The sequence below is a fragment of the Rattus norvegicus genome, chromosome 5 (assembly GCF_021556685.1).
Source record: "Rattus norvegicus strain SHRSP/BbbUtx chromosome 5, alternate assembly SHRSP_T2T, whole genome shotgun sequence".
NCBI classification, from domain to species: domain Eukaryota; kingdom Metazoa; phylum Chordata; class Mammalia; order Rodentia; family Muridae; genus Rattus; species Rattus norvegicus.
In genome coordinates, this window is record NC_141538.1 from 126,551,398 (window position 1) to 126,562,740 (window position 11,343).

An 11,343-nucleotide genomic window follows, 5' to 3' on the forward strand; every position below is an offset into this window, starting at 1 on the left:
GTTTGTCAAGCTTGGTTACGGCTATTCTTGGAAAAGATCTGGGTGTGGGGAGTGTGCAGAATCTGGTGTGGTAATAATTTAAGTTTTATCCAAATAAGATGTTTCATGAAATGTGCAGGACTGCTTGAAGTGACACATTTCTGGCATCTGAGTGTCCCTGGAAGAGATAAAAGGCAGACGAGAAAAGAGCATATTGTAGGAGCTCTCGCCACCTCAAAACCAAGACACTTGTTTCCAATTTTCAGAGAAAGGGGGGTGGGGAAAGAGATTCTCTAAAGGTAAAAGAGTAAAGATAGCCATTTCTCTCTCTCTCTCTCTCTCTCTCTCTCTCTCTCTCTCTCTCTCTCTCTCTCTCTCTCCTCTCTCTGCGTGTGTTTGAGAGAGAGAGAGAGAGAGAGAGAGAGAGAGAGAGAGAGAGAGAGAGAAAGAGAGAGACATACATCAGGTATCTGATAATTTCTAACATGTGTCTGTTGCTTTCCAGTCTCTGAATCATTGCCCATCTGTTCGCTCACAAGTCTGTGGAGGAACCAAACTCACAGAAGAGGGGAAAGTGCTTGAAACTTAAACTCACCAGTGTAAGTTAAAATTTTCATTTTCTTTTTAAAGAGGCTTTTTCTCATGACAAGCATTTTCTTTTCATGACCTCTGCTGCCTCTTTCCAAATGTAAAGGTTGTCTCTCTGAAGATAGCTATCCCCACCACCACTAGGCCACTTGATCCAAAAGAAGTGATCCAAGACCCTAGCAAGATAAACGCCTTATACAGAAGAAGCATTTCTCTGGCTCCAGATTCTAGTCTGGGCTTGCTGATGACCCACTAGATGACTGAGTAAAGTCACTTCAACTGACTTAAATTTTCCAGTCAGAGATGTCGTCATTTCCTCCCTCTGCTCTCATAATATTTTAACACTATATTACAATTTAAGTTTTGTCTGTGTAGGAGGAGATTCTCCTTGACCATCCTGTATGGACCGACTTCCTCCCATCATTATTCTATTCCGTAGCCCTCTAACTGAAATCTCTCCACTGTTTTCTCTGTTTATCTCTTTCATTGGTAGTTTTTGACTGTCTCCTCAACTAGAATGTCAGCTTCGTCTGAGAGTGACAAAGGACAGCGGGTCCACACTGTTCAACAGCCTGTCACCTTGGCGAGGTAAGCTCTCATATATGTTGATGGAATGGATGCTGTTGCCTCTGGGCAATTAGGAATTTGTGTCTTCTGCTAATATTGAACCTGCCTTACTGTTGATTGATGCTCAACCAAGGAGGAAGAACACATCTCTCCCATTGCTCGCCCCTACCTCAGCCTTGACCAATGAATGCATGTCTACGACTGCATGCTTACATGCTTGTCCTTGGTAGCTCCACCCCAAACTGAGGAAGAGAAGCAATTGCCCACCTGATTAGGCAGCCTTTGGATCGTCCTGGATGCTGGATCATTAGTGGCAAAGCTGATTTCCCAGTCTCAAATCTAGATCCAGGATACAACAACCCCTGCTTTGCAGTGTGGTTTTCTGGGCTTGCACAGCCATTAATAAACTTGTTATTCCATGTTCTGTTTTTCTGAGGATTTGCACGGCTCTCTGGAGGGAGGAAGGTTAACTCGGGGAATTCAACCTCCAGTACCTAAGAGTGTTTTGCCACACAGTATGTGGTTTTAGGCCACCTGTCTCCTAAAAACTTCAGACTCACTGGATATCGGCAAAGAAAAACTAAGCACAAGGCTTTCCCTCAAAATTTGGGAAACTATATACTAGGAACTTGGTGAATAACTCTCCCATGAATTTGGTAAGCAGACCCTGTAGATCAAATGACTGACTCCAAGAGCCTGTGTTTATTAGCTGGCTCTCAAGTAAAAATCCGCTTCACATGGGCAGTTACACAAAGGCTTAAGTTCAGATCACAGAAAACCATCCCCTCGCTGTACTACCTTAGCCACTGACCCTCCCTAAACACTAGTTTCTTTAACTGTATCTATTTGCACAATTGCCAAATACTTATATGAAGTTTGGGATCCACAGATGCGTAACTAGTGAATGTATGATAAAAAAAATGGCAAAAAGGAAAGAAAATTCTCAGCTCTGAAGGGTATAATGGAGAATGGTGAGAAATTGTGTACATGGCAAAGACTCAAATAAACTCTTCAATATTCACCTTGATTCCAGAATGAAGACATGAATCTACATATATACATGTGCATACATTCCCCCCATATATACATATACATGTACATGCACACACACACACATATATACACACACACATGCGCGCGCGCGCACACACACACACACACACACACACACACACACACACACCAGATTTGGCCATGCCTATCCATCCATCCTGTGGCTGCAAAATAGAATACAACCTATTCTACATTAACCACCTAACACATCTGAGCTAAATCTGACTTCTCCAGCCGATACCCCCAAATCCTCAAGCCAGCCCTGTGTTGCTATAACTAGAGGATACCATGTCTATCATGACCCCTGCAAGGGGCTTAAATGTGCAAGTGAGTCAAGTTTTGTCTCAGAGCCTTGGCTGCATAGAGGGCAATATAAATAGAGCACCTTAGTTACAGACACAAAGCATTCATATAGAACTCTGTCCCTAAAGTAAAATCAGAGTGTGTCCATGCTAGAAGGCAGGAACCATGTATATCCAGTTCAACCCCTTCTATAGCCAATGGCAGGCCCAGAGGGAGGAAGCAGCTGACTGCTGGTCCATGTCTCCAGTTTATGATTACATCTGGAGCAGGGAACTAGCAGGGAACCAGTGCAACCCAAGCAGTACTGTTGGGCTCGAGAAAGGTCTAGAACCGACACCAAGACCTTAAAAGTGTTTCTCCTATCGTGTATGAGTTCTTGGCTCAGAGAGAAGACTGTGCTCCTTACAAGGGCTCATCTTCCCCATTGGGACACTACAGCATGTACTTTGAGGTTGGGAGAGGGGGGTGGTCAGCAAGCTCTCACTCCAGAGACGGTTCGTTTCTAGGAAACCATAAGGCAGGTTTGATTTAGTCCTCATGACTATCCATAAAAATGGACAGGACTATACCAAGTGATGGAAGAGAGAACAGAGAAGCAAGGGGCACTGAGGATCCAACCTGTCAGATGGGAAGTAGGTGGTCCCAGCTGAAGGCCGAGTTGTTGAGCCACCCCTCCCCCCACAGCATGCTGCAGCATCTCCTCCTTATTCTTTCTTTAAAAGAAGGCATATTATCTGCCTGCTTTGGTCATTTAAGAGAACGTTATTTCCATATCATGATCTCTGTCTTATCCCTCCATGTTTTTCTAGGCTGAAGGTACAGCCAAATCCGCAGGTGCTCCAGAAGGAAGCAAGGGAGAGGAAGGGAGGAAGGGAGGGAGGGAGAGAAAAAAGGAGGAAGAAAGTCGGGAGACAAGGGATAAGAAGGAATAGAGCAAGAAATCCTTCCTTGGCTCCCAGCACCTATTCTTTATGTTCTAGGAGCCATGCAGCACTAACAGTCATCAAATGTGCACTGCTTTCAGCTTTCGTTAAATGCTTCTGCATTCTTTGAACCCTCTGATAGCCCTGTGAAGGGAAAAGGTATCCTACATCATGAACATTGTCATGAGTGGATCGTCTCTGGAGCTTTGCCAAACTCTAACAGAAGTGTGAACCTGGCCAACGCCTGGACCTCCGGAGGTCTGTTTCCACCTGTCTCCTCAAATAAAAGACTTGCAGGCCATGGACAGCTGGTGGTCGGCTTGTGCAAGACAAGAAAGAATTTGGCTCTGTGCGGCCTATGAAGCTCTGCCCCGACAGTCAGGACAGTGGCAGTGACTAGTTTTAAAAGAACACAGGCAACATGACAGCCACATAGAGCCATGCAGCTGGAGGGATCTGGGAGTCTTCTGATGACACCAAGGCTGAGACCCTCAAGGCCTACAGGAGCACAGACAGAGGTGCCCACACTGTGACCTCCGGGCCTCATCTAGGGTCCTGGCAGTCATATGGCATCCCAAAGCCACAGCAAAGAAGACAGGTCAAGCCTCTGGTCTGCCCCAGCCCGTGAGTGAACTTTCTGTAACTTCTCAGCACCAGCAATTAGGACTCCTGCTGGGTCTGAGCAAACCTGAATGCTATTCAGGAAGCTTGATCACATTGGTGCAAGGGGCTCGTTACAGGTGGGGACTGTCCCGGGTCCCTAGGAGAGGAAACACAGCACCGGTACCTCAGCAGCACTCTGGTACATCTGGACTTTCTCCTTCATTCCTTGGAGCTGTGCTAGTTGATGAGCTGTGGCGCATAGCCAGAGTGTTTCCAGAACTGTTAGCTATTATGTCCCCCCAAATAATCAATTGCATGCAGCGATCTGCTTCTTTCCTTCAAAGCAACTGCAGAGCTAAAACTCCAGGCTCTTTCTAGGGCACACATTACTTGCTCACCAACAGGGGGTCCACATCTCCAGATACCCCACTTTCTTTCCATTCCTCACTCAGCACCAGATGCAAGTCCTCTTGGTCTCCAGGCACCATAACGCCCTTATGGGCGTCTCAAAGTGCTGTTGGCAGAGTGAACTAAGGTCCCAGCCATAGGAGACCCTTTCCTCAAAGCACTGTCTCTGCATAGATTATTACAGACAATAAAGCATACTGACCGGACAGGTTCAAATCCACAAATAGCAGACTGCCCGGTGAATAAGTAAAGCCGCCATTATGTATCAGCCAGAGAAGCAAAGAGCTGAATGCCTCCTGTCTGCCTTCTTTCTACTCTTTCCCTTCCACATCTACCTGTCCAGCAGCCCTCTTTCCCTCCCACCTCCTCCTTTCTCCCCCCTCTTTTCTCTTCTCCCATCTCCTCCCCTTCCCCCTTCCTTATCTCCCTTGCCTGTCTCCTTTCCAGGCTCCATGCCCCTCTCGCAGCCCCGATGCACAGCTTTCTGCCTTTCCCTCTTCACTTTAGAGCCCTTAGGGCAACTCCATAGCAAACAGACAAAGTTTGTCTCACACACACACACACACACACACACACACACACACACACACACACACACCATTAGAGCTGGGGCACCTTTTAGTGATGCTATTTAAAACCCACAGCTTACTGTTTGGCTGGGGCCACAGTTTTAGTAGGGATGTTAAAAGCTGACTACTAGCTGATAGATACATAGTTCATACCCAAAGGTGGAAATCCTGGGCCCAAGATGCCTGGGACATTAGTGTATTAAAAAGCATAAGAAGGACTGAGACTATAGGTCAGTGTGGAGATCTTGCCTGGCATGTGTGAGCTCCTAGTTTAGTTGCCAAGCCTGAAAACACACAAACAGAAACACAGAAAAGGGTTTAAGAGATTGTTCCTTAAGTAAGAACACTCGCAGTGACTGTAAGAGGACCAGAGTTCAAATCCCCAGTATCAAGCCATAACCGCAGTGTTAAGGGCTTAGAAGAGTGACATAGGAGATTGGGCCTAACTAAAACAGCAAGCTCAAGGCTCAGTGATTGCCCTAGTCAGGGCTTCTATTGTTGGGATAAACATTATGACTAAAGCAGCTTGGGAAGGAAGAGTTTGTTTGTCTTATACTTCCATAGCACTGTCCATCACCAAAGGAAGTCAGGGTAGGAACTCAAACAGGGCAGGAACCTGGAGGCAGGAACTAAGGCAGACACCACGGAGGAAGCTGCTTCCTAGCTGGTTCCTCATGTCTTTTCCAACCTGCTTCCTTATAAAATCCAGGACCACCAGCCCAAGGGTAGCACCATCCACAATGGGCTGGGCCCTCTGAATCAATAACTAATTCAGAAACTGCCCTACTGGCTTGCCTACAGCCTGATGTATGGGGCATTTTCTTGATTGAGGTTCCCTCTCAGTTGACTTTAGCTTGTACCAAGCTGACATAAAACCAGCCAGAACAGTGACACATTCTTTCAAAAATAGATGAAAACTATAGAAGAAGACACATCATACTGACTCCTCTGGCTCTCTGTATATACATATAACACATATATACATACATACATGAATACATACATACATACATACATACATACATACATACATACATAAAATCAAATCACAAGGCACGGGCAGTTCTGTATACAGTATCCAATAGAATTAACCAGAAAATTAAAAAACTACTACATCACTAGCTCTATGATCTTGCAGAAATGTGTTCTATGTAGGCCTCCATTTCTAACAATCTGAGAGGTTCTGAAACTTTGTCCTGCCCCTCCAGGAAGAATTTAAGGGTTCATAAGAGAGCTGTTGGTGATAGTAGAACCCAAGAACAAGAGCATCATGGGGTGCATACCCCTGGCATGGTGTAAGAGGAGTGAACAGAGATAGGGGGTGTCCCACACAAGCTTAGTCATCAGCCGCTGCAAGGAAGCTCCCTTTGAAGCTAGGTACCTGCACATGGGAGTCTGTAGAGAGGGCTGTGTGCAGCAGGGTCAAAGAGAAAGAAACACAGGGCACTCCACACAGAGAAGTCTCAGCAATGTCATAGGAAACTTGTCTTTCAGAAACTTGTCCCAAATTGAGATAAGGACATTTATAATTCTGGGGGGAGGTGGCTACCATTAACAACTGTGATTGGCTCAAGAAAGGGAGAAGCTGCGAGAAGTGACTGTGTTCCTGAAAAGGGACTAAGGGCTGTCTGCTGGCAGCCCTTTTAGCATGTAGAGAAATAGTTCCTTTGATGTAGATAAGTGGTCTGGGCCATGTTTCCAATGTCCCCTGCCTTGTCCTTATACTTACATAAATATGGTTTTTTATTTCCTCATGCAATTAGGGAATAGAATCATGCTGATGTACTTACAGGGGAAATGTGGGGAAATTATTTCTACCTTAAAAAAACGTAACTACTGATGAGCTGTTCCCAAGACGAACGCACGTCAGAGGCAGGGCACAGAAGCTGACGGAGACCAACAGTGGCATCCCAATGAGCTCCTAGACTTGCACTTTAGGTCTCCCTCTACTGGCCAACTCAATATTTTGCCTCTTGGATTTGTTATCTCATTGCCCTTATACTTCAACACAGTCTACGTTTCTGTCCCTTTAGAAACAGTCAGAACTCCTCTTGTGAGTCTGGCTCCCCATCCTCATTGGAAGCCTCTTTCTCTACGTCTCCTCCCCATCTCCCATGACACTACCTCAGCATTTTTCACCTTGTGATTCATTACCCCTTTAGGGGTGAATAACGCTTTCACAGGGATCGCATATCAGATATCCTGTATATCAGATATTTATATTTCAATTCATAACAGTAGCACAATTATGGTTATGAAGTAGAAAAAAGAAATCTTATGGTTCGGAGGGTCACCACAAGGAACTGTATTAAAGGGCTGCACCATTAGGAAGGTTGAGAACCACTGCTCTAAACCATTACACATTCCAGCACAGCACTGTGCCCAGCTCTATAGTACTTTCTATAGATGGGCTATAGTCTTCCCCAGGATGGACTTCTACAGTCTTTAAATACTAGACCCAAGTCCCCATTCCCTAGGCCTCCTCTGAGTCTTCCATGTACCTACCTATGGCATTTAGATGAACACACAACCAGGTTGACCACGTAGATATACCTAGAAGCCAGATATAGCGATGAGAAATTGATTAGGCTCCAAAGATATTTGTCCTTAGTTTAAGTCTCTTGTCCCTGACTTAAAGCTTTTGAATGAATCTGTTAAGGAGTTGAGGGATGTTTTCTTACTTACTAGATCATTACACAGTCTACTTCAAAAGATTATTGTGCCGATAGCATGAGGGGACAGTGACACGCGTAGAATGCCTGACTGAGTGTCCAACATGGGCCAATGCTCTAGATGCGGTAGGAGCTGCTGGAGGCAGACCCCAGTTCTGCATTCCCTCCTTTGAGATGCTCCCCAATTAGACTGTAAGTTCCCTGAGGGCAAGGCTTATGGCTTCTTGTTCATAATTGCCTCCTAATGCGTGGCTCACAGCCTGAATAAATATTCAAAGACATTAAAATAAGTATCATGACACTATTGAATGAAATGGACTTGAACTGAATCCTTTATGGTTCCCCAATGCAGAGGACATATCTCATTTATTTTTGAAAAGAGGAAATTAGAAATTCCATTATATGGTGATCAGAGCTGTGGTCTTGGCAGCTGAGGAAAGACGAGGTGGCCTGCTGCGCATGATGAGTCACACGCACCTCTTCCTCCATCTTCTGGGCAGCTGCCCTCACAGGGCTGCTGCCATGCTGGACAGTTCAGACTAAACACAGATACATCACTGTCTCCTCACACACTGCGTCACATCTGCAACAGCAATGGGCTCCTGGGGACAGTAAGAGAGACCGAGACCACCTTGAAGTGGTTAATGTTCATACCTGTCACCTTGCTGTCATCCTTCCTAGAGCAGCCTCAGAGCGAGTCCATGGGGCAATGGCTGCATGGCAAACCATTCTTCATGTGCTGGGCCCTGGATAGCTCACTAGGTTCTGCTCTTGAGAAGAAGGAAAATTATGTGCTTGACACAAATTCCACTGATGAGAGTCACCTCTTGGCTCTTAATTGCTCCTCATGAGAACATTCATGATACAACGGCAAACACTTGGAGGAACTCCTGCACAGACAGTCATTTACTTGGATGAAAAAAAGAAAAGCAACCTCATTTTTCCTGGAAGGTTGACAAAAAAAATATCGAGAGCTGCGTTCTTCTCTTTACTTGATGCTGAATAAATATTTATTAAAGGTGCACCATGTAGTGTCCAGAATCCTGGGCATGAGGAAATGAGATGTCAGCCCAGGCTGCTTAAGCTTAGAGATAGCTGGGCAGTCAGTCCAAAAGGCAGCAGACTCAGTATGTGCAGAGCAGGCTCCGCTGCAGACTTGGGGATGGTCCAGAGAAAATAGCTATGTGAAGGGATGGACCACCTGGACTCTACTCCTGTGAGTACTGGCTGAGAAGGGAAAGGGTCAGAGTAAGACCCAGCAAGAAAACAGTAGAAAGTGCACTGTTCACCACAGCAAGGCAGTACAGGAAGCCATCACTAGAAGATGAAGAAACAGAGATTTCACACTGGGTACCCGAACATTTTCTAAAAGCATTAAAGTTCCAACAGAGTCACTTCAGAATCCCAGGCAAATTAAGTGTCTCCTGTGACAGGATAGTATCTCCATGTTCATTAAATGGAAGTTGTCCCTCAGGTCCAAATCCTTAGCTAGCTTAAGAGCTAACACGGGTTAGCTGTGTCAGGTTTGAATGCGGCCGTCTTTCTAAGCTTTCCGAAGTCCGACAAAGAAAGAAATAGGAAAAAAAACAAATAGAACAAGCAAAATCCAAACCTGTTGAGATGGCTAATTTTGTGTGAGAACTTGGTTAGGGCACGATGCCCAGTCTTCTGGTCAAGCACTAGTATGAACATTGCTATGAAGATGTCTTACAGATATAATTAATATTTATTAAAAGTTTTCTCAGGTAACTTTAGTAAAGCATATCCCCTCCACAGTATGAGTGGGCCTCATTCAGTTCAAGACTTTAGCACAGATCTCATGGTATCCCAGAGAGAGAATTCTGCCATGATACTTCAACATAGGAACTTTGCCTAGGTTTCCGACCTGCTGTCTTGCCTATCAGATTTGAGATCCATGTCTACTCTAGAATTCTTACCTGATTTTCCAGCCACCTGACAGACTTGCTGCCATGACATGAGCCAATTCTGTAAAGTAAACCTTTCTGATAGACAGACAGACGCATAATAGATGTGGGTAGGTAATAGACAGATGATAGAAGGCAGCTAGATAAATTATGACTAGATAATAATAATAATAACAGATAGATAGATAGATAGATAGATAGATAGATAGATAGATAGATAGATATGGATGGCTAGATAGATAGATAGATAGATAGATAGATAGATAGATAGATAGAGTAAATTGAGGAAAGATGGGTAGATAGATGACAAATATCGATATAGATGATGATTGGTAGGTAGGTAGATGATAGGCAGACTGACAGATAACAAGATATAAAGTATGCATACATATTTCCATAAGTGCGCACATTCATGCACATATGCAGCCATGAGGGCCCTGGCTGATACAACTAGAATTCATAAAATCTACTCCAGCCTCCTCTCTCTTTTCATTTAGTCATTTCCCCACCAGCAGAACAAGATTAATCACTCTCACTTTGAAGGTGAACTGAGTGTGAACATACTCCACACATGACCAGCACGAGCTGATGTCTCATTGTTGTTTCTTTTCCTCCTCCCTTTGATTGATTGACAGGACAGACACAAAGCCAGAAAAGAGGTATTTTTTCTGCTGACACAGCTGCCTTCAGTGAAATCTGATCTATAATGGATAGTGCTAAGTCCACGAAATAGAATTTACTCTCGGAGCATTGTTGCCAGCAGGACGGATGGCTGCTCTGAAGGCAATTGCTCAAGAGTTCACCTTAGAGAAAATGTCCAGGTTCGGTTTTATGTGTGTAGAAAGTAAATTCTATGGCAAGGGTGGCAACATTTAGACAGGGAGAGAGCTTAGCCAGGGAATTAAACATGTCAGGAGCCTCAAAAGGAAAAGTGAAAGGTAAAAGGGGGCACACGTGGACACTTTGACAAGTGGCACTACGGGAGGAAAGAGGGCATCTGGAATGGGATGTCACTGTTCGCCACAAGAACCAAGGACTGCGCTCAGTAACTCACAAGGTGGTAGGGGACAAACAGAAGCTCAGCTCTAACTCTGTTATCACAACTGGCTTACATTATTATCCCTTGCTTAACTGACCACATCACAACACACAGAGAGAGGCAAAGCAGGCAGGCTCTCTTGATGGAATCTTTACAGAGGTTAATTTCTCATGTTTCTGTCAGCAAAATTCCCAACGTTGGAGTTATTCCAACATTAGACAGAAAGTGGCTAAGATAATGGTCACACAGCAGAACCTACAATACCTGCAAGCTCCCAACCACAGCTTTTGTAAACAAGTAAGAGGACTGTTTTGGAATGGGTAGCAAAGAGGCACACCAATACTGATGGGTCAGCTGAGGGTGCTAGGTTGAAGTGTGAGGGGGGCAGCAAATTCGTTCCATCATGGAAAGGGTCGTTATTGATTAGTTACGTCTGTCCAAAGAGCCTGGGAGTTTTCAGCTGGACCAGAAATTGTCAATCCTAATCCCGTCCAATAGTTCTAATACCCTACTCACCATTTACACCATAGGTCAGTAGAAAACAGCCCAAGGGACAAATCAGGCCCTTTGTCTATTTTTATAAGTAAAGTTTTATTGAAACACAGCCCTTGTCATTTATTTATATATTGTTTATGATTCGTTTTTCTCTATCACCACAAAACTGAGTCATTGTAACAAAGACCATGCTCTATCTAAACCCTCCACCAAGCCTTT

General features: G+C 44.7%; 1 long non-coding RNA gene across 2 annotated transcripts; it reads left to right on the forward strand.

Moving 5' to 3' along the window:
* Positions 1-91: 91 nt before the first annotated feature.
* LOC120102941 (uncharacterized) lies at positions 92-4,336 on the forward strand. Of its 2 annotated transcripts, none has more exons than XR_015621016.1 (4): positions 92-278; positions 485-578; positions 1,061-1,155; positions 3,471-4,336. It is a non-coding gene; the product is annotated as an uncharacterized LOC120102941 (long non-coding RNA). The 2 variants fall into 2 exon arrangements; XR_015621017.1 differs by lacking the exon at positions 3,471-4,336 and adding an exon at positions 1,268-1,555.
* Positions 4,337-11,343: the final 7,007 nt, after the last annotated feature.